The following is a 24,843-nucleotide window of genomic DNA, read 5'->3' on the forward strand; positions in this document are numbered from 1 at the left end:
CCTTTTATTCTCCTGACATATATTTTGGTAACCCATTATGCCGAGAACTTGCGCATACCCAAGCCATTCTGAATTATGCTACCGACGAGTTCCAAAGAAATGCCCAGAATCCCTGACACAAGTTTTACTGAGAAGGTAAAAACTGAGAAAGCGGGGTGCAGACCTCAGACTATAATAAATATAAATAGCTTAAATTATTTTTGTCACACAAAAACTGGGGTAGCCTAGGCCCTCCGGCCTCGGGCTATATCCACCACTGGCTGAAATGCTGCAATTTTCAAGAATAATGTCACAAATTGCATCCATGATTCCAGGAAGAGTCATTGCTTTTAATCATCCTGGATGTAAAGCATAATTTGTTGAGAAATTGCTACGTTTATACTAAGCCAATTACTTCTTCAACACTATATATAACGGAGGAGAGTCCCGCGGTGTTTCACTGATTTCCTAATTAATTTACTTCGGTGACTTTCCTTGGTGGAACAAAAATGTTATAACAGTAAGGATCTGGATGTTCGTGAAACTATCTGTTTGGGCACACACAATTTATATTTGTACATACAGAGACATGTTTTTCTAAAGTACGGTTTCATTTTTCTACCTAGTATAGGGTGACCAAACGTCCCGTAAAAACGGGATTGTCCCGTTTTTTCACTACCATTCCCGGTGTCCCGAAAAATTCTCCCGGGACGCCAAAATGTCCCGTATTTACGTACATTGGGTACAAAAAACCTTTCGAATCGCTAAAATATCCTAATTTATATGATTTATTTTCTAATGTATTGATTATATTGGAATATATCTTTAATTACTGAGCAACGTCATTACGACGTTTGCGGTATTGGATGTGGTGGTACCATTGATTTCCCTCTTAGGTCTCTCCTCTCCGCAGACGACAGTGCAAGGGGCTGAAAGTGTTATGAAGAACAAATGTAACCTGTTTTACTCTCTGTTTCGGGCAGTGGAAGATTGGGGCGCTGTCATCAGTACAGTACAGTGTTTCCTTGATTTGACTAAGATGTAACCTACTACCAAAGGAGAATAAAGGTACAGAACTATAAAAGTGAAAGTAAAAAGAAAACTAGTTGTAAGTGAAATAATGTTTAATAGTAACAAAATACAAATAAAAGGAGTTGAAATTCGATGCTGAGAGTAATTATAAATCATGTCGGTGACAGATTTGAGCGCTCATATATTTTTAGTGATGTTTTCAAATATCTCATTTTTTGTTAGCTGCTGAGAGTTACTTGTTATCTAATTAATTCCGCAACCTTTTCAATAGGTTTTAAAACGAAAAATTGTAAATTTGCCCTTTTTTTGTGAGAAATACAAAATAAGAGAGAGAAAGGAAAAGAAAAGAGAGAGAGAGAAAACGGAGAGGCTAAAAAAATATATTTAGGGGAGCAATAAAAGGTGTCCCGTTTTTTCTAGTTGACGATTTGGTCACCCTAACCTAGTACCTACACTCCCTCTGGATTGTACTACGACATTTTCAGCAGCTCCTTGTAAATTCTCTCTCTCTCTCTCTCTCTCTCTACATATATATATATATATATATATATATATATATATATATATATATATATATATATATATATATACAGAGAGAGAGAGAGAGAGAGAGAGAGAGAGAGGGAGAGAGCGAGAGATACGTAGCATATAGACGAATGTGTTACTTGTAGCATACGCGAAAGTAATTCAATTTATGTTTAGGCTTCAAAAGTTTCATTGAAAAATATTTCATGTGCAGACGTTACTTATTTGTTAGTTACAAATTTTATTTGAAATAAGTTTAATTTATAATCATATAGATCTAACATAAAAAAAACAACGAAATACACAATGTAATGTAAAATAAGTCAAACGTAATAAATATGTCATTTTTGGTATGGCAAATAGCCGCCCCCCGTAAATGTATCTACCCCTCCTTTGCCCTCCTAAGAACTTAAAGCTGGCGTCGTCACTGTAACAATATAGTATGGAATTCTTGCATACTATTCATTGTTGGCGGAAAAATTTCTTCTTTTACTTTCTTTTCTCCACATCAAAGGATTGCACCGGAAAGTTTACAGAAATGAAAATAAGCTCTTCATTGTTGCATTGGTATGTTCTCAATGATTTTGCATTGTAAATATCGGCTTTAAAAACTATTAACACAGTATGTTAAACTTTCAGTTAAAGAGAATTTTCCAAGAATTGTGCTCGGCCATTCCACGTAAATATGAGCCTAAGGACAGAAAATTGTTTTAAATATATTTTGCTCGTTATTTATATAAAAATGACCAGAAAGGTTCAAAATTTACTATTCAGATAGATTTCTTGTTAAAAAGTTTTAGTTTTTGTCTTTTTGAGCGATTGAAATTCCATGCTGTATGAAGCCAGTCGAAGGAAGAATTTACCAACAATATTGGACACCTCTAAATAACACATGATAAGCATTTGATTCAGTTGCATTGCGGTATAGACAAGCACGTATACCTTAGGTACTGAAGCTCAGGAGTTTTAAGGCTGTTAGTATATTAAGTAGTCTACTATTTGACTACTTTTGGTACCAATGTAATTATGTAACGCCCGTTACAAAAAAGATATATTTTTTTCTGTACAACTTGTACTAAAAGTCAGACGTAGTCTATCTTTTGCAAAAGTAAAAATGAGCACATGGGCAATACAAACAGGAAAATGAATATCATTATATTTATAATTTAATAGGCAAAAACTGCGTAACGGGTGTTACATTGCCAATGTAACGGGTGTTACACGTGAATTGTTAGCTTGGTTTGACAGTGATATTTTGTACACTTAGGCTAGCTCTAAGACTCTAAAGAGGGAATTTGAAGTTAGTAAAGTTATAGAGGGTCCTCTTCTGAAGACATAAATTATGGTAAGGGTGAACAGTGTGCGAATTAAGGGACATTGAACCGGAGGTGATGAAGTGCACTCCAGAGAAAATAACATCTAGGAGATATCGTGGAGTGGGGGATTCCCTCTCATGCCCTCGTTAATCGGACACTCAGGGTAGTGATGAAATAGCATAAAAGCGCCATATTTCAATTGAGTACTCATAACATACTACAAGTCTACTTCTTTATCAGAAGCCCAATACACTGCTATGAAAGTCTTTGTTTAGCAAATCATTAGAGGCTGCAGCGCGACAGATTTTCATCAAGAAACCAGAAAAACCCTACACTACAAGGATACATACACAGACTTCGAATGAAGTTGTGATCAGCCCTTTGCGGAAAGAAGATGTTTGTGTTGGAATGTTGTCTTGCTGGCAACGAAAGATGAAAAAGTAACAAAGACTATCGTCAAGTTGGAATCTGTCAAGGACTTCCGGACGAAAGTGGTGATATTAGAGTTATGTTCTTAAAATCTTGTAGCGAAAAGGAATTCGAACTACGCCGAAGTTTAGAAAGTATACTAGTGACGCGCCGTAAGGGAAGGGGGTTCGAGGCAACGGCCCCGGGCGCCGAAGTAATGGGGCGAAAAGTTCAGGCGGAAAAGAAAAGAAAAGAAAAAAGAGAAAAATACTTCACATATCAGTACAAATTAGTATGCACTTAAATCCTCTTCCTGTTTTAGGAATTGGTCCTATAATTTTACTCATGTTAGGAAAATGCATGCGCACATAACGGTAAAATGGAAGGAAAAAAGTAATAAAAAATCCTCGAAATCAAGGAAAAGCAGGGTTTATTTTTGAAAATTTTCCTACGGTTCGCCCCAACCATAGTGTCGCTTCGCAGGTGGTCTGTCGACCTCACTAATATGCACGGGGGCACCGTCATATACTCTCGCCCCGGGCGCTGATTTTACCAGCACGACACAGTATAATTCATTTTCATGACATGATTGGTAAACTGCCTAATCCAATTATGAAAATTAAAGAATAACGTAAAGTTGTGTAGCAGTTTAGTTCCAGAGTTAATGTTACTGAAACAAAAAGAATTGACTTTTATTGACGATCAGTGTATCCACAGACCTACATATTTAATACTGAAACTTCCTACATTCTTCTGATTTATATGTTTATTATTTTGTGTTTTTATTTCCTACATTGTACTACATGTGTAATTTTTTATCAATTAACATTGTAATATTTTGTTCCTTATATAATACTAGCAGCGTTCACCCCGCTTCGCTGCGGTCACCCTGGAACGCAATAAACTTTGTTACTTAGATAATTTTTACTTTTTCGCTTTCAAGTGATATGATAAAAACCATAGAAGAATGTTAACATTATATCGCCTGTCATTTATGTTAACCCGCCGAGTGACACGGTCATGTGGGTTGCATATAAATACGGTTAGATTTAGCTATGATGAGCTAACAAAGGATTTGTACGTTATGGACACTTGAATGGTCAATTATCTCAAGACACTGGTAATTAAAAATTAAAGTGATATGATAAAAACCATCTAGGGTCCAAATCCTAATAACCCCCCAAAAATAAAAGAAATTGGTTCAGCCGTATTAGCGTGATGAGGTAACAAAGGATTTGTGCGTTCTCTTTTATATATATAGAAGATATTCATTAAAAGTGAAGTTGGTTTAAGTTCATTCGCACTGTGTAACACCCGTTACAATTTGTGTAACACCCGTTACGGAATTGAACATTTTTTAAAATAAAAGCCATTACACATATGGAATTTCTGTTTGTAATATTCATAACATCATACTTTCAGAAAAGTGCACACATAATTGGAAACAAATTTTGAGCTGGACATTCGCAGAGTTTGGCTTAACTTTACATGCATCTGAAAGTGCATGTCCAATTGCTGTAACGCCCATTACGCCACATTTTTCAATCTCAGTGAGTTGTGGTATTATGTATATGTAACGAATGAAGTGTTTACTATAATACACAGACAAACGGTGATGTTTCGAGGCAGTTTGATATATCTTGACCCAGTAAGAACATTTCTATAACAATTTCTATTCGTCCAAATGTAACACCCGTTACGATGGAATGGCCGTGCTATATATTTTAAATTATGCTTTATGCTTTATTTTCTAAAATTATGCTTTTAAAACTAGTTTCCCAATGTGAGTGCATTTTGGCGTTCACCCAGTGTCGTGACCATAGTGCTCTCAAACGAGTCGGGTTGGGTCGGGTCAACTCGGGTCGTGTTGTCGGGTCGGGTCAGTCGGGTCAGTTCGGGTCAGGCTACTCGGGTCGGGTTGTCGGGTCGGGTTATCGGGTCGGGTCAGTCGGGTTGTCGTGTCGGGTTATTCGGGTCGGGTTGTCGGGTCGCGTCAATCGGCTCAGCTCGGGTCGGGTTGTCGGGTCGGGTTATTCGGGTCGGGTCAATCGGGTCAGCTCGGGTCGGGTTGTCGGGTCGGGTCAACCGGGTCAGCTCGGGTCGGGTTATCGGGTCAGGTCAATCAGATCGGATCACGGTTCGGGTCAGTCGGGTCGGGTCGGGTCAGTCAATTCGGGTCACGGGTCGGGTCGGGTCGGTCTTCAACCCGACCCGACCCGACCCGACCCGTTGAGAGCACTACTTGTGACGTACGGTACGAATTTTTGCTTGAACGTGGATTGTGTTGTTCTGATCAGGTTTATGCCAAAAATTCAAAATCGCAAAAATTGAACATACGAAGTATCATATCTTAAACAACGATATATATATATAATATTTAGTCCCTTCATTTGTTCTTCCTCGTTTATTGTTACTCATTGATTTTATATGCATTGACAAAAACATTGAATCTTGTTCGTAAATGTGATACATTTATTTTCTTTCATAGTTAATTTCTAATAAATTACATTTCCACCAGTTACTTATAGGTACAATATCTAAATCTTTTTGAAAGAAGTAATTATCATATTCATTGTTAACTATTCTAAACAGTTTTATGCGTACAGTAATATATTTAAATATTCGATTTTTTTTCGAGCAAGTAATTGATAAATAAGGAAAAAAGAAGTTGTAGAGATATTTCTTGGGGTATTTTCTTCCCTACTTGTTCTTCACTAGATGATACATTTCCAATTTTTACCTAAAAAGTTCTATTTCACTAATAGCTTCCAGACAAACTAACTTATGCTAATAATAGCCAGATATTTGACATCATGTTAGGGAATAATTTGTGATCAATGGAGTTCAAGTAAATAATAATAATAATAATAATAATAATAATAATAATAATAATAATAATAATAATAATAATAATAATAACGTTTGTAGGTCTGAGCATATGAATCTTTTACTCGTAGTACAATGTTTCTACCGTTGGTTTTCAATTTTACATTACCAATAATTGTCATTGTTTTATGATGCAATAAACACATGTCTTAAAATTATTATTTAAAAAAAACTGCAAACAATAAATGCATTGTCGCATATCCTCGGGAAGAAAATGCATTGTGCAAGTCATAAAACTATTCGTTGTCCGGTTCCTGGAACATTGTCAAATTGCAGTTTATTTTTCTTTTGATTAATTCTAGTCTGAGAATAATAAATATAAGTATGATGCAATCTTATAACTGGGTCCTTTTTGTATGGTTTAAACGCACATATTGTCAGAGAATACAAAAGAAATATTCGTTGTCTCAATTTCTTTGTTCAAGTACAAAAAACTTCATACATGTGTTCCTTTTTTTTAATTATATAGCCTATATTTCAGAATTGTAAATGAGGACCTGCATTCATTATATAATGATTATTATTATCATTATTAAGTCATAAAATTGAATCTATAGTGGCAAGAATATGCACTAAATTGTTTGTGCAGTCTATCCTGTATGTAATTTAGCATATAACTATTATGCTTTGGTAGTTGGTAGTAAAAATAACGTCATTTTCAATGCTATTGCAAAACAATTCCCGGTTTGTTTTGATTTTAGTTGAACATCAATCACTGCATTATATTACCACTATACTGCTTATAAATATTAAAAACAAATTTCATGGTTTAAGATGCATTCGTTTCCTAAATTAGCTACAATAACGTTACCGTTAAATTGTGACTACATGAAAGAAGAACATTTTAAATGCTGCTGCCTTTGCAGATTTTTCTACTGATCAAGTTGACAACACCTCTACAAGTATTCACACAAATATGAACATCAAATTTTATAACGTAATTCAAAGTAAAGTGTGAATAAAAGATGCTGTAGTTTAATCCTAAGAACAAGAATATGTGCCCGATGTCCCCAGTCTTTAATTAAGGAGGGGGTGCGGTGGCTCAGTGGTAGAGCCTGGTTCGATCCCAGTTCGCGCCGTGTGGACTTTGTGGTGAACAAACACCGTGCTCGTGGGTTTTCTCGGGGTTCTCCCGTTTCCTCCCACTTTCTTCATTCCACCATTTCACTCATTTCTCATAATCACCGTCTCCTTTAGCCTAACTGGCATAAGCGTGGGACGTAAAACTGAAAGATTTCATTTTCATTTTCTTTAATTAAGAACAATATTAGTAACACAAGAGCTATATTTTACAATATTTTCCACGTTGGTTCAAATTACATGAGATAAATAAGAATAACAGAGAGCTATAGTATCAGGAATTAGATTTTTGGGGTTTCGGCATCTGTGGCCATGTTAACTCATCACGTACGAGGATGTCATTCGCGATCACACTATCCGAGGAAAGGGAAGGAAGGAAAAAAGGAAGCGGACTGGGACTAGTATATTAGGTACCATCCCGCCATTTCTCTGGTGTGAATGAGGAACACCTCACTTAGGATGGTTGATCTGAAAAAGCTTTTACACTTTTTCGACTGAGTGTCAGTTACATTATCAATTACAGAAACAGGAGCTGGCTGAGATCATAACCTAAATACAAATGAAAAACTAGTTACTTGTACTTCTGATGAAGATAGCAAGCGTTGTAAGATTTTATGAATCATTGAAGACTGAGAAGCTAAGGAGAAGTATGATTACTCGAAGTGAATTCCAAACAGTAATGACCAAAAGACGAGAAGATATCATACATAATCAGACATAAGTATTCGATCAAAATAAAAAAGCGTATCACAAAAGCAAGATATGAGTGTATATGTAAATACTATTAAATATCCAATTACGTCATTTATGAAAAAAAATACCGGGTTAATTAAGAAGACAACACTAATTACAAAATAATGATCGTGAATTCTTGAACAGAAAGTGAGGGAAATTAAAAATAATGTGGGGAAAATATAAAAGAATGGATTACAGATAGGGCTCCCACACATCCCGCTTGAGTCAGAACAGTCTCGAATTTTCATTATCTGTCTTCCTGTTCTGAAGGTATTCTTCAGGAGGACTCCAAATGTCCTGGTTTCCCTCTAAATATACAAGCTACTCTTGCAATTTTTTTTTAAAATCCTTCTTTTATCAGTCATCGATGCTCAACAGATATAAATAGTCTAATGTGTGTTACTCAGTGAGATTGTAGATCTCTGCCATGTGTATTAAAATTATACTGTTTATACATTTTCGGAACTGATTTTTCCATTTCATTACATCTTTTAGCCAAGAAAAAAAATATTCTTTTGTTACTCCTTTTCGACAAATGTTGATCTACTATCTAAATACAGAAATTCCCAGAAAGGAACAAAAACATGAATATTGTAATGTACCACGTGCTTACGTTTACAAATACCCAACATGAGCTTGTGTTTACGAACATTATGCATGTGCTCCTATTATAAACAACAACCAAGTGCATTTTACGATGGCGCACTGCACATTACGTCAGAGTTTAGGACGGAGACATCAACGACACCTACAGTCAGATGAGGACGAGGGAATAGCAGCGCCACCGCCTCCCGAAGGATCTATATAACGAAGAGGATTCAATGGACAGCTATCAGTCTGCGATTGATTATCTCTTCTTTAGCTTGCTTCGGAGCTCTGTTGGAATTCCAACCTCAGTCATTTAGCTTGCCCGGAACTCTTTGAGTCTTAACCCGCCTCTCTGCTTGCTTTGGAGCATCGGGGTTTCCTAATCTACTCCTCCACCTAGCTTACTCGGAGGTCTGTGGAGATCCTACCCTAGGCTGCTCGGGTCTTGGGCCACGTTTTCTCTACCTCATATTAGAGAAAATTATATTGTAGTATTTTTGTAAATACTGTTTATATAGTAAATTTTATAATAAATACCAATAGTAGGAAAAAATCCGGACATATAATTTTACCCTTCCAAACTCTACTACTCCTTCATAGGGAGAATTTTACAATATATTGAAAATTTTTATTAGGTGTTCTGGTTTTCCAGATCATAAATATGAGAGCCCTAAATACAGAGAAAGTCTACGTGGATATAAGAAAGCTGTTGTGTGAAAAAAGGAAATATATATACTCTGCTAAAGGAAGTAAAGAAGATCACTAAAAAGTTACATTTATGAGTGAAGGCGCTTACTTTTACGATAAAGATTCAGCATATATAGATACTTTCGCCTAGATATTTATGCAACCCATTAACTCTTCGATGTTTTGAGGGTTGCATATTAGCGTTTCATGAAACGTGTACTTATGAATGAATTGGACATGGATAGCCACCGTTAAAGTTACCATTACTTGTAAAGAAGTTAAGAAGTCAACTCAATTAAGGAACTCGGCTAATGAGATAATCATTCTAGCTGTCAATTTTATAAAACAGAATTCAAAAATTGGTGTGAAGTAACGAGCGGGCATACTAACATTAGAATCTTATACGGCTTACTAGTGTGATTCTAATAATCGGACATCACAGAAGATTGAAGTGGTAACGAACTTGTAGGAAAGAACAAATTATGCAGCGACGAAAGGCATATTTACAGCTACTTCATGAAAGCCCTCTCCACTGGGTTAGTGGCAACTGGAGTGGTGTAGTAGAACAGTCTGAGGGGTTAGGTTGACGATGGCTAGTCGAAACTCGTTGAGGGTGGAGTGTGTCCCTCTGAGGAGCATGGGTGTAATTTTTTAACTGCCTTCGAAGTTTCTGTAGTCATGTCTCTGTCGTATTGGTATAAATAGAAAAGTTAAGGAGATTAATTAGAAGATGGTGGAGACGAATATTAGCAATTGTGGTTGAGCTTTTTTTTAATATGGCCAGTGCACACGTCTTTGATGCACGAGGTTCCTGGTTTGATTTCCGGTGCGAAGACATTTTAATGACTTATGGTAGTCCTGATTCCATCTTAAACTGTAGATCCATGTCTCACGTAGCCTAAGTGCTAAACTGCAATCCATCCAACGAAGGTAACAACTAGATGATCAATCAATTTAGAAAGGAAATCAAATAGAGTAATACAGTCGTTTTTTTTTTTTTTTTTTTTTTTAAGATTGGTGCGATGTCGGTTCCCAAGTGCGTCATTTCCAAACCAAAAAAAGAAAAAAAGGAAACTACTTTACCTTTTCACAACTTTGGCTATCATTCAGTCAACTACTGGATTCTGTGCGAAAAATAATCTGGAATCTTGCAATGACTCCTTAATGGGAGCCCTCATCTGCAGGTTGCACCGCACGATCAAAAGGAAAGTCTTCCTTTCCAAGAAGTGGTCGAGGTGCCGGAAGAGGTGATAGCCAATGGAAGAGATATTGGGGAAATACGCTGTAAGGAACAATGTAAAGCATTTCAACCAGTGCCTTGTCGAGCAACACGAGAACGCCATGTTTGTTGACTATTGTTGGGTGCTTGCGAACAATTTTGGGGTAAATTTTATGGAGCTCACCACTACAATATCTGTACTGATAATTTCACGTCGACAGACAGACATAATTCATCACTCCTATCATAGACCATCATACCCCCCCCCCCCAAGAAAAAATTGGTTTGGAACTCATCCTGGACATTGATTACGATGCAACTACTGTCCTGACTATTTACGATTATCGCAGCAGATTATTTTTCAGCCAGGAAACTTCCCTGTTATTTCTTACACTTAGAGTACTGCACACTTTCAGACTGCAATTTTTGATGGGCGGTTCCTATTCACCTTATCACATTGGTATGATGAAACTCAACTGTATGGCATGAACTCCTTCCCGAAGGTACAGTACCATGGTGTTCCTGAGGAACTGATCCGAGCATGATGTTGGTTGGGGCTAATTTTGGAATGTTGTGTCACCCGAACGAAAATTGACAATCTTACGGCAAATGGTGTGTGCGTTCATTTGACATTGCGGTCGAAATGCACTGAAAGCATTTTATATGTCTTGTTGTGCAGATTGTAACATTTTGAATTCGTCAAGAAAAATCATCAGTTGCAATTGTGTGTTTTCTATGGTGTATTTTCATAACAACCTGTTCAACAACGCACTACCTCCTGACTGTCTGGGTACTCCAGCCTGTTTGCTGGACATGTTCAGAGCTTCTGACGAGTTGACATGTGACCATATTCCATCCTTGTGTTATGTTGCTGAAGTGAGTTTTCCTTTAGGCGTCAAAGGAGACAATTTATTCGCTCCAACCTAAAATAATAATAATAATAAAAAAAACGAGTTCCAGAGAAGATAATAAAAGTGAAGGAAAGATAAACTCCAATCAACTGAACTACGGTAGTAAAGAAAGATTTTGGAACAATCAGAAGAGAAGAAGGAAAATTGCCAACAGGTTTTGAGAAGAACGTCATTTCAGTTACAAAGAAGAAGAGCATGACAATGCGAAGACTACAAAACAGTAAGTTTACTATTATATGCAGAATCATTTATCAAGAAATAGAAGGATGAATGGAAAAAATCTATCGGAAAATAAATTTAAGCCAATGATCTTGTACGGAATCCATCTATCGTAGAACGAAATGAAAAGTAGAGTTAAATGTGTCAAAGGATTAATTTGAGCTTGGAAGATGACGAACGCGACAAGTAATAGGTCTACTGTTGATTATTATTGAACAACGTGCCGAAATTAACGGGGAATATTCATGATTGCTTTTACCTATATTGAATACATACTGTTTAATAATATAGTCTACAACATCATGTCAAAAGGCTCTAAAGGACTTTAGGATTGACTACAGAAACAGTAGACTGTTATACCTAAGTACATTGTTTGCTGACGTTTAGCGTCCCTTTCGCCATCGAGGCTATATATGACATGGACCTACAATTTAAGATGAAATCTGAATTTTCGGGGCCACATGCACCAAGGTTCACGCTAGCACCTAGACAAACTGGACCTCTACAGAAATCAATGAACTGTTATCGGAAGAGAGAAGCAAGAGGAAACGTAAATATTGAAAGGCATTAGATAAAGATGTGGATAATTTTCAATATTTATTTAGAAAAGGAAATGAAAGAATTCTTCAGCCAAAATAATAATAATAAGTTTGCAGACAACATCACATTAGTAGCAGAAAAAGAAGTAGACTTGCAACAGGTATTAGCTAATCTAATTGAGAGAAAAAAAAAAATAAAGTATGAAGATAAACAAGAAGAGGAAAATCCTCAAATGTACGAAAGTGGAACAGGAGAGATTTAGAAATGAATATACAAAGAAATAAAATGTATCGTTTTAGAGAAAATTGAAGGAGTGATTTGAATGTTTGGACAGCACGATATCCTGGTGTGAAAGAAGAGACAGGACGTAGATAGATCCTGCAATAAGAAAAGTAGTGAGGAAAGAGTTCATTGTGGATGTTGTGTGTGGCACTGTATTAATCAGAAATGTCGATACCTAGGAAAATAAACAGAAAGATGAATTGCAGATATAGCTTGGAAAAGAACGCTATGCGTAACATGAACAGAAAGATCAAAAAGGAAAGGATAACAGAACAAATAGAGATGGAAGTCCAAAAACGAAGTACGTGAATGATATCAAGAAAGAGAGAGAGAGATCATGTAAAGCGATAAAATAATTATTACAGTAGCTGAATTAATTTTCGCTAGTTGCTAATCGAGCAGCTAGTCGATTTTTTTTTTTTTTTTTTAACCTCCTGGACCGACGGACACGCAGATAAAGTGTAAAGGAGTCTTACAAAACCAAACTTTCTTAGAACATATTATAGAGAGTATATACTATTGTTTGCCTTATACCAACGGCACACATTGCACTTTCGCCACGAGGACCATAACATTGACAATTATAGGTTCATAATAATAGAAAAAGCTTTAGTTTGGACTACTTCGGGCTACAATACTATTCTAATAATCTAATGACTATTGTCCAAAAAGACATCCTTCTTTGCTAATTAACGGTTTAACGTTTCTTTTAAGAAAAGAAAGACAATTAAATAATTTATTCAAAAATTGGTACCTTTGAAAGACAAATTGGGACAGACTTCTGTTCAAACTACGAGGGCTATCCAGAAAGTAGATTACGTTTTGGAATAAAAAATCAACAAAGTATAGGAAACAAATTTTATTATATACAGATGAAAGCCACACACAAATACTACTTTTCGACATAGTCACCATTCAAATTAAGGCATTTATCGTAGCGATGTACGAGCTTGGAAATTCCTTCGTCGAAAAATTCGGCCGCCTGCGACTTCAACCACTTCGTTACCTCTTCTTGCAGCTGTTCGTCGTCATCAAAACGCTGCATAGCCAGCCACTTCTTCATTGCTGGGAATAGGTGGAAGTCGCTCGGTGCCAGCTCCGTTATTGTGAACTTTCGATTTTCACGGACTTTAACATCGACTTTTTCGACAAGTTCGGCAGTCACTTTGCTGGGTCTCCCACTTCGATCTTCGTCGTGAACATTGGTTCGGCCATTTTTAAATCTTATGACCCACTGTCGCACTCCACCTTCAGTGATAATGTTGTCCCCATACACTTCACACAGCTGCCGATAGATTTCTATCGGTTTACAGTTTTTTGCTGTCAGAAACCTTATTACTGCACGCACCTCGCAGCTCGCGGGATTTTCAATTAACGCAGACATTTCAAACCGTCACAGTATCTTAACGGAGCACAGCACGAACCTCTCACTAGCACGGCTAGATGCCGACTGAGCTGCGCAACGCTCTGACCCCAAGATGGCCGTGCTAGCCCTACCCCTAGCGGACACAGACGAAAACGTAATCTACTTTCTGGATAGCCCTCGTATATAGTTAGTATTTTTCGAATTGTTTGTAAAATGTCTTGTCAATATTCGTTATCATCCTCCGGGATATTTGTACTTCGATATTTTCTTCTTCTTCTTTTTTTTTCGTTTAGACTGGCACAAGCCTTCGAAATATGTTCTCTTACCATATAATTTAATGGGTGGTATATTGCCTCAAGTTTACCCGCACGTACTACACTTTGAGGCAATGCATCTGTTAAATAAATAAACCAATTTTGGGTATAAGTTAATTAAATCAAACAGATCCACGGACATAAACACATCTTGAATGACTACTGCAGTCTTACTTTGGACAGTTGTTATAGATATGGTTATCGGGGAGTGGAGGAAAAAAGAAAAAAGAGACATTTCTGTATAAAGCAAAGATTTTGGAAAGATAATCATCACACGCAAACACGTTTACTAACATGCAATTATGATTTCAAAATAATATATCCTTATAGTTATTTCTTTTACAAAAAAAATGTCTCAACAAGAGCAGGTGGAATGAGACACACACATATGTACGTATATATATATACAGTACATAAATGCTTTATTTATTTAAGAAAAAAGCTGCGTTCTGGCTAAGTTAACAAGGATGAAATGCTAAATATCACTTTCCAAGCCCTGAGTATTGTTTTAAATGTGTCTTTAATGTGTAGCTCGGATGCCTATCTATTCAGGACACGTGCGCTAAGCTCATAATTAGTTATTTCCTTCCAGGCTGAAAAATATTCCAGAAAAGTAATTCGTGAAAGGACACCTTCTTCCTCATGCACATACGTTTTAACTAGTATTTTTCTTTGTTTTATGTACATTTTTTCTTTTTCTTTCTCCAAAAGAGTGAGATTAAAATGTACACAAAAGATTACTTTTTTTTTTTCGTTTTCGACTTCAAAATTGATATATTTCCTTAATTATATAGATTTTTTCAAAGCTCTTTTAAAATTTGTTCTTAATTTTCAGCCCTTAAGTCCACAGTAAAACTATACTGTAATTTTGTGAATTTTAGAACCCTTGCCTAAAGCGCAAGCTTGGAAGTGATGTTCCAGATCAAACCAGGTGGCTTCGAAGTCCAGAAGCACGCTGTGTAGAGTTTCCGGAATGTGATTCCGTTCTTTCAGCTTTATAAATCTTTCGTCAAGTTCAATTTTTGCATTCCAGGTATAAAATACACTACATTTTACTAATCTCAAAATAGCTGTAAATAAAAGCCAAAATTAAAATTTCTAAAATACTGCATAGCATCCTAGAAATTATGTCATTCCCGTAATATCATCGCTGTAAGGTAGATATGATCATTTTACATAGGACTCGTGGTCACTAACTTTGTTGGGGCCAGCACTCACTCGAGTTCGGTCTTGCTTTCTTCAATTGGGCTGGGCTCACAATCCCTCAGTGAATTCTACCTCACTTGGGCTCCATTTGACTACCCTCAATGAGGGTTCACTCTCACTTGCTGTCCTCAATAGTATTCGGGTTCATTCGGTCTAGTGCTCAGTTATTGAGCCCGAGCCCTAGACTCACGAGCATTGAGTTTGGATATGTTTGCTGGGTAGCCACTTTTTGTACCATACAGCGAAAAATGTCCACTCCTTGGGTTCTTAGATGTTCATTTTAATACCGTTCAACACTGGACGAATCAAGTAATTTGACAAATTTTGAAATGTCTGCTGCAAAGCCACTTGCCGTATTGTACATCGAAAATTTTCCACTCCTTGCGGTCCTCAGAAGAAATTCATTTTGATAGCGTTTAGCATTGGATGAGTCAAGTAATTTGATCTCTTCCCCTGAGAACAGAACTGCAAGATTTTAGAAGTTATATTTTGTATTCCAGACAATATACATACAAAACTATAACAGCTGAAGAAAACTTAGACCGGTTTATGTTTCACATTTGTTTTCATGAAGATACGTTCCGTTACCTTTTTCGTTCCTTGATTCGCTTATTAAAACTTTTTCACGTTTCACATAACGGCAGTATGACATGATTTAAAAGATGGTAACAAGAAAATTTAGTCTGTATTTATTTATTTATTTATTTATTTTGCTATCGCGGTAAACTATTTCAACGTATAGCTTTTTGTAGTATATTATGTTGACTGGATTAGCATCACATATTGCCATCAAATGACGTCGAATTCCGCGAGAGATTTTTTTTTTTAATAAAAACATTCCTCATATAGATAGATATTGTACGAATATTTCAGAAGTTAGGGAAATAACTCTACATCAGTTGCCTGTTTTCCAATAAAAAATCTCAGTGATACCAGAAACGACCACTTTTTGGTGTAATGTCCCACTTTTACCCTTTGAGGTTAAGGAAGATGTTGATAATGAACGAAATGGATAGAGGATATAAAATATAGCATCCGCATCCGTACTGCATCCGCAGCATCTCTATCCGCACTCGCATCCTCAACATCTCTATCCGCACCCGTATCCGCATCCGCAGATAATGAGGTAGCAAATATATAGAACTTACATATTCTATAATATTGAAAAAAGTAGTGTTGCCACGAGACGAGACATTTCTCGTGTCCCGTCTCGTCTCGTCTCGTAAACGAGACGAGACACGAGACGAGACGGAACCCTTCTAGACGAGACACGAGACGGGACAGACTACTTGTCCCGTCTCGAAAACGAGACGAGACACGAGACGAGACGGGACGTCTCGCGAAATGTCTCGTCCCGTCTCGTGTCTCGAAAATGCAAACGCTGGCGGGAATGGCCAAGATTGAAATTGCCAGTGGTCATATAGATTGGAAAAGGAAAATCCCCTTTGTGAGAAAACATGTTGAAAAGCCTTCATAGAAAAGTGTCCTCTGTCTATTGAATGAATCAATCGTGATACATGAGCTTCCAGGAATATCATCCTTAATGTCTTGTCCCCAATTCCCCTTGCTGTAAACTGAGGAATTCTCATTTCTTTTTTTTTTCATTTCTGGCTGGAATGATGACAAACAAAATCAAAGACAGGGAAGATTTTTACAAGGTCAAGAAACCGAACTACCACCCCATCTATTCAATTTGAAAACTGGATAAGGTCTACACTCATTACAGGCTGTAGTTGAAAGTTCTGGTTGAGATGGCGGATTCTCTGGTGGCGGTATTCTTTTTGCTATATGAACCGAAATTAACCGAAAACGGCAATTGAATTATGTCATCTTGCAACTAATATTTTGTCTTCTCTCTCGTTCTCTCTCTCTCTCTCTCTCTCTCTCTCTCTCACACACACACACACACACACATACACATAAAAATACACTTTTACCATTTTACCAGCAGTCATGTTGTAAAATTCACCTCTTCGTTTGGAAGGCGGGCGCAGGACAAAAAAAGCAGATATTATCGACGAACCCTTCAAATTGTTTGCTTTCAGCAAATTTATGATACTAACAACAAGACTTTAAATGAAGAGGTTTTACAGGGGGACCTTCGTTTTGTTACGCGGAAATGTTTGATCTGACCAGTGTGCGAAATTGCCCTCTGCTTCCAAGGTTCGCCTACCCTACTGTTCCTTTCCTCTTTTAAGGTCGCGTCATAACTACCCTTCTTTGAAAACCGAAGATGCAGTAAAATTGTGACGTCACGGCGGGAGGAGAAACAGCTTTCGCCCAAGGTCCTTGTCATTCACCCTTGTTTGTTTCTTTGATTTTTGCAGGAAAGTGAGTGATTCTTGCTTTCCTGTATTAAGAAAACATTAATTACTGTAGTGCTCGTGTTAGCCTATAAGCATGTCGAATTCTACACTAAGTATTTGTCGCAATTATAGTAGAAATACTACGGGTTCCAAAGTTATTTATCATATATTTCCCTCGGTTCCTTTGCTGAAAGTTTGGCGAAAGAAATGCTGTCGGAAAGATATCTTTAAAGTTGAAAACGCCAGCGTCTATTCCGATCATTTTATTCCCGAAGCTTATGGACATAACTTAAAATGTGAGCTTCTAAATATTCTACCCAAGAAAAAGTTTAAACAAGACGCGCCTTCACTAAACTTACCTTTACTATACGGAACCGTGTTGATGTAAATAATGAAAGAATTAAATGTACGGAAGTTAGGTGTTTAAAGAAAAAACAAATCAGACATTGGGGTGCAGCCAGATGAAATAACTATTGTGACTGAAATAAAAAATAACTCTTTGTTTATGTTATTTTTCGTTTGTTTTGTGGAGAGTGAGGGGCATACACCAAAGGAAGAGCTCTCCTTTTTGCGTAAAGAGAACGAAAAACTGAAGTCTAACAGTATGTACAAAGCCAAAATAATATGTTTATAAACGAAGTTAAAAGAATTGGAAAGCAAATATAATAAAGAATTAATTTCAAAGGCCAGTTCTAAAATATAATATTGTGATCGTTTCAATAAAGTGGTTAATAACCGGTGGTGGATATATTACGAAAAAGTTTTATACAGGGCCAAGTAAATATGCTAATGAATGGCAAGAAAAAACTAAGATTGATTAAGATATCATTTGTGCATTAACACAACATGCCTCATTGATAAATTATACAATCATCTGCGGTTACAAGTTCGAATCCCCGTACCCAATGTGTCAACATTTCGACGTTGTATGATTGCGAATAGATCACGACAATATAAGAAACTTTAATCCAAAATGGCCACCCAAAAATCAACTTTTTTTTAGACCACTAGCTAATCTGGGTGTACTGTCATGAGTTTGTTACACAAACGGGGCAACCACCATATAGTGGCACACACCCTGCGGTTATGGGAACAGATTTGTACCATGGAGGTGAAGACTGGCCCCAAGCATTCTTTGGTCCGATGTGTCGTTCAGCTCCCATTACTATGGCACTTTAAGTAGAGCTTACTGTGCAGTAACATATAAAATTTCAATCAAATACTTTCCATTACTCAATAAAATTATTTGGTTCCGAGCTTTTTTTAAAAAAAAAAATGCAACAAATCTAAACATGCTAAAATGAAAAGTAGTTTTTGGATTGGTATGGAAACCTAAAGGCTGGAATATATGAAATCAAAGTGTACACACATATCTATCTCTCTATTTATCTATATATCTTTCCATCTCTCTGTCTGTCTGTCTCTCTCTCTCTCTCTCTCTGTCTGTCTGTCTGTCTGTCTGTCTGTCTCTCTCTCTCTCTCTCTCTACATATATATATATATATATATATATATATATATATGTGTGTGTGTGTGTGTGTGTGTATACAGACACTATAAAGCAAGTGGGCTGATAGTACACGATAGTGTCGGGGATGGTGACACCTTTACATCGAACTTTGCTTGTCGTGTAAACATTATTTGACATTAGTGTCTTCATCTTCAACGTACCTATGAGCAATTTACTGTATATTCGTGTATTGAAACTGGTGAAACAAATTTCAATGTTTCAGAATGTAAAAAAAAAAAAAAAAAAAAAAAAGCCAGGGTCGAGAAGCCTCAGACAACTAACAGCAGAGATATATTATCTTGTAAACTATTTGTCCTTGCCTTGTGAGCTTATTTGAATTTATTTTTAAGACCTTTAGGCAACTTTGGCCCACCCCGAATGGATGATGATGGGAAAATTAGTGGAATGAAGAAAGTGGTAGGATACTAGACAACTTCGAGAAAACACACACATTCGAAAAATGAAATGAAATATTTGAGTTTTAGGTCCCACGGTAATGCCGGTTAGGCTAAAGGAGACGGTGATGATGAGTAATGAATGAAATAGTGGAATGAAGAAAGTGGGATGAAACGGGAGAACCCCGAGACCGGGAGAACCCCGACACACGGTGTTTGTCCACCACAAAGTTCACTTGGCAGGGGCTGGGATCGAACCCGAGACCCCAAGCGCCAGAGGTGAACGCTCTACCACTGAGCTACCGCGGCCCCCACACACATTCGATGTTTGTCCACCACAAAGCTTACATGGCACTAACCGAGATCGAACCGACTACCACATACACCAGAGGTGAAGGCTTCACGGTTTGAGGTGAGGGGAGGTGATTTTGAGTTTTACGTCCCGTTCAGCAGCGAGGCTATATGAGACGTGGACCTACTGATTAACGTGGAATCCGAACCACATGAGCTCCCGCCGGGAAGGCTTCACGGTGTAGTTACCGTGACATTTCTTGTCTTTGTGTTCTGGTTAATACTTGTAACTTAGTTGTATCTTGATTAGCACGGGGCAGCCTGCTACATTTAACTTTCGTTCCCATGGTATGCTGCCATATTTTTTACGAGACAAGACGAGACAAAACGAGACAAACGAGACGAGACGAGACGAGACGAGACGAGACGAGACGGGACAGAACCTCTCGAGACGAGGCACGAGACGGGACGAGCGCATTTTTTCGAGACGAGACACGCTTTACACGAGACGAGACGAGACAGCCTGAAGTCTCGTCTCGTCTCGTCTCGTGGCAACACTAGAAAAAAGCAACATATCTTGTCATATCTTGTCCTTTTGCTGTCACTGAGTCACAAGCTTCAAACACACTTATTTTGATTTTAGTTATTTTTCAACCGGTTTTAAAACTTATAATTCAAAACAAACGTTTCTTAGTGCTCTTTCCACTATCATCACAAATTTCATAGTGTTTTTTTTTTCCTTAAGGGACGGAAAAGATGTAGGAAACATATCCGCAACTTTGTTCGCTATCCGCACTGAGAAGAAATATATATCCGCAGATACCCATTTTGATGCGGATATCCGCATCCGCGCAGACCTCTAGAAATGGAGTACTCCAAGAAAACCCATGTACACGGTGTTTCTCCGCCATAGAACTCAGTTGGTACAAGCTGGAATCGAATCAACGGATCTCACGCACCAGCACTCTTCCACTAAGCCACGACCAGAACCGAACATCTTGTACCGTATATGTACACTGATGTTTTTAACTTTTGTGTGAAGAAGAGTTCTCTGTTTTGATGCATATGAAAAAATAAGAAAGAACGTTTTTATGTAGTTATGGGTTGTAGGTGGCTTTGTCTACGACTCCTCTCCATATTAAACAAATAAGTAAAGCTAAACAAACGAATAAAAAACCTTTTGGAATTTAAAAATTGTTATTGTTTACACATACTTAACTACTGTTGCTTGTATTATATTTTTATACTTTGCGATTTACGATTACATTTACGGTTTTTTTTTTTTTTTCATATTTTCCAAATCCTACTCTTTGTGAGTTTCTTTTCGTGGCATCCTTTTATCTGAGCATTTTTTCTTTGTAATTAATTATATTTGTCAATTTTTGAACTTAATTTTTTTTAATGATGCGAAAGTACTGCAGTAGCTTGGGTGCTCTTTAAATGATCCGATTTTCTGAGGTCTTCTTTCTTAGTACCACAGTCGAAAACGTGTTCCCGAAGATAACGAATTAAATGTACAACTCGCTCTTCTTGCGATAAGGACTTTTTTTTAAAAAAAAAAAAAAATCATAAGTCTATATAAAATACTTTTAATTCTTTCGAGATACAGTGCAGTTAGTGTAGCTACGTGCCCGATTATAAGCTCAATACAATGAATGATTACTGCATGTAGTTATAAGCTTCACAGAAAGAAATAACCCCTCGACATACTTTCCTTTTTTTTTTTTTTTTTTTTTTGTTGTTGTTGTATCTCAAAATCTTCTTCATTAACTGCTACTTATTGAGAGATTTGTGCCAACCTCTTTCGTTATGGTATTCGTATCTAAGATATTATAGTCATATTACGTTTTATTAGCAAACTTTTTTTTTTCTTTTTTCCCCGCAATAACTATATACTTCACTACATACATTCACAGCAGATTTCTCGGCTAACGTGCTGAACTTCTCTGATTCAATATACATGTCTTTCCCCCTCCCCCTCCTCTAGAACAGGGAGGGATTGGAGAACTTGCTTGCTCCCTGTTCTCAGTCTGAACAAACGACAAAGGCGGAGAGAGCAAATAAGGGGTAGATAGAAATGAAAAAAATAGAAATAGGGCAGGGTGGAGAATTGTGTATATATATATATGTATGTGTGTGTGTGCAATGGCAGATTTCAGAAGATTAGAACCTACCTATCTACACTACACTACGTAGAGGAGCAACCGGCATCGTTTCAAGGTAGGGTAAAAAAATATATATATATTGCTGAGTTCTGGAAGGTGCATAGTAGTGGAGAGTGTATGGTGGTAGTAGTAGTACCTTTGAGTTGGTTGGACCCCCTCACCTGGAAACAACCCTTGTCAGCTGACAGACAAGAGAGAGAGAGACCCGACAAATACAGACAAATAAAGAAAAGAAAAGAAAAGAAGGAAATAAAAACCTTACAATTCCGAAAAGCGGATTGAGCTAATTGGTCAGGATTTTGATGACGTATAAATTGTACAAAATCCCTCTACAACTAAAAGTCTTCGAACTCAAAAATAAGGACTGAAAAAAAAGCAAGGGGAAAATAGTATGGATAGATAAAAAAAAAAGAAAGAAAGCTATTGTTCGGAAAATATCCCAAGCTTCTTTCAAAGAAAGAGAAAAAAAGATCGACATAGCGGGGGAGGGGGTAAAAAGCATTTATACCACTAAACTACTCTTATATATATATATATATATATATATATATATATATATATATATATATATATATATATATATATATATATATATATATATATATATATATATATATATATATATATATATATGGACTTAGATTTCTATTTTTTTTTCCATATAGAAGAGTGAACAGATATACGTAGCCAAAAACCAAGTGTGGTGCTTATAAGCGAGTAGTTAGCAGATTGGACTTAAATGTATATATATGTATGTGATTTCAATGGTTTAAGATCTTTGACAAGAATCGGATGATGAAACGTTTCAGCCTGCCAGTAGGGAGCTTCAGTTATATACCAGTTATATAACGTACTTCTTCCAACTGAGACAGCATTCTTGTGATACTACTAGCGGTATTAAAGGTACGTATGTGTATATGATGTTTTATAATCATCAACTCAACAGTCATTTCTTCTTTGTACGTAACATTACATCGTTGTGCGAGAAAGAAAAGGCAGAATAGGGGGTTAAAAAAAAGATTATATGCTTTTCAAGTACCGCGCGTACATACGTAATATAGTAGTATCTCACATTTGAAATGATTTACTTACACCATGCCTGTATATTAAGAAAGGTTTACGTATCTTTCTATCATATGTAGATATAGTAGTTTAGTAACGTCTTTACAGTTTTTATTACAGTGATAGTTTGAGATTTCTGATGGAACTTTTGAATAAAGTTCTGCAGAAAGGCTCTTAATACATTAATACATGCTTAGAGAGAGAGAGAGATGTACTCATGTTCTCGTGAAAGCCGAAGCCAATAGCAAATTTAAGCAGTGTTCTGAATTTTGTACTTTGTATGCTGTTCTCCATAAGATAGTATCATGCAAGTTTGCTACCTTTCATTTCATTTTATGCGTATGTATTGTATTTCTATAATAGGGGCTGTATAAAAAAAAAATCCCTAAAACTGTTATTTTCTTTCTAAAGAAAGCTTTTCCCTTTCTATAGAATACACACAAATAGGTTAATATATATTTTTTAAAATATACCTTCTAACACTAATTATTTTGTGTAAGAGTTGGAGAGAAAACAAATATAACTTTTCTAAGCTTAAATCCTTAAAAATAGTAAGTATTCTGCTCCCAAAAACCTATTAGCAATGATTTAAAACCATATTATTTTCTCTCAGTAGCAGATAAGCAGGAAGATGCATTCGTATCTTCCGTCTGTTGTCTACGACATAGTGGAAATAAACGTTTTACAGTTTTTAAAACATATATTTAAAAGAAAATTTGAGTGAATTTTTGCATTTACTTATTACAATATTCCTTTTTTTGTATTGAAAAAACTTTTCGTTTGTTGTAGTGTTAAATATTGGTTACAGTACAAATGTATTTTCTTGTCCTACTTTTCACTTCAAGAACAAATTACGAAATACCTTTGTTTTGCTTTTTTGTTTGTTATTGTTTTAAGTTACAAAATTTCACTGAATGTTTTGCGAAACAATTCTTTTGTTTAGCTTTTTATTAAGACAGGATCGGTTTTGCATTTAAATGATACAGTAAATAGTATATAGGAATTCATTTCTCTTTTCTTTCTTGTTTCGGGTCCGCAATGGCTCAGTGGTTGAGCGTTCGCCTCTGGTGCGTGGGGTCACTGGTTCGATTCCAGCTCTTGCCAAGTGAACTTTCTAGTGGACAAACACCGTGTGCGTGGATTTTTCTCAGGGCTCCCCCGTTTCCTCCAACTTTCTTCATTTCACCATTTCACTCATTTCTTATCATCACTGTCTTCTTTAGCCTAAACGGCATAACGTGGGACGTAATACTCAAACATTTCATTTCATTTTCGTTGCTATTCTTTTTTTTATATTTTAAAGAATCTAGAAAGACAATTTCTTCCCGACTATATTAATTATATAGATATGTATAAAAACAGGACTTATTTTAAGATGAGAAATAGAAACGCCTCTACTTCCCTAGTCTAAGATTTAAAAGAACCTTGAAAAATTTGAAACTTAATGAGATCTTTTAAGAATCTAGTAGATAATTGTTTTTATTTTCGTAAAATAATTTGACCCCATAAAGTTTAGAAGGATATTCTTGGATTAACAATTAATAGTTCACTTCGTCTTTATAAGGCACAATTATCTTATCTATATAACTTATATAAAAATGAAAGTTATTATGTTAGGTAATAACTCTTGAATCACCAGACTGATCTCGCATGGGAGTGTTTTTATCATTTTATTTTGACGGTGCAACTTGGGGGAGGGGAGGTATATAAAAATAATCGAAAATGACCAATATTAGTGTCGAATCCATAGTTTTCGGGGTCACTGAAACGAACAGTAACACTTTCGATGCCGTTTCAATCCAAATTCAACGATTTACGTCC

General features: G+C 36.5%; 1 long non-coding RNA gene across 3 annotated transcripts in view; it reads left to right on the top strand.

Moving 5' to 3' along the window:
* LOC145693159 (uncharacterized) overlaps positions 1 to 24,843 on the top strand; it is a 300,592-nt gene that overhangs the window by 111,862 nt on the left and 163,887 nt on the right. The window contains exon 1 of one of the 3 annotated variants that reach the window (XR_014132719.1): positions 21,990 to 22,015. The exons of 1 other annotated variant lie outside the window; for it this stretch is intronic. This is a non-coding gene — a long non-coding RNA (uncharacterized LOC145693159). Of the gene's footprint in view, positions 1 to 21,989; positions 22,016 to 22,612; positions 22,864 to 24,843 lie in introns of those variants that run through there. One more of the 3 variants, XR_014132716.1, reaches the window with a different exon arrangement.

Source organism: Thermobia domestica, chromosome 8, assembly GCF_964235325.1.
Source record: "Thermobia domestica chromosome 8, izTheDome1.hap1.1, whole genome shotgun sequence".
Taxonomy (NCBI): Eukaryota; Metazoa; Arthropoda; class Insecta; order Zygentoma; family Lepismatidae; genus Thermobia; species Thermobia domestica.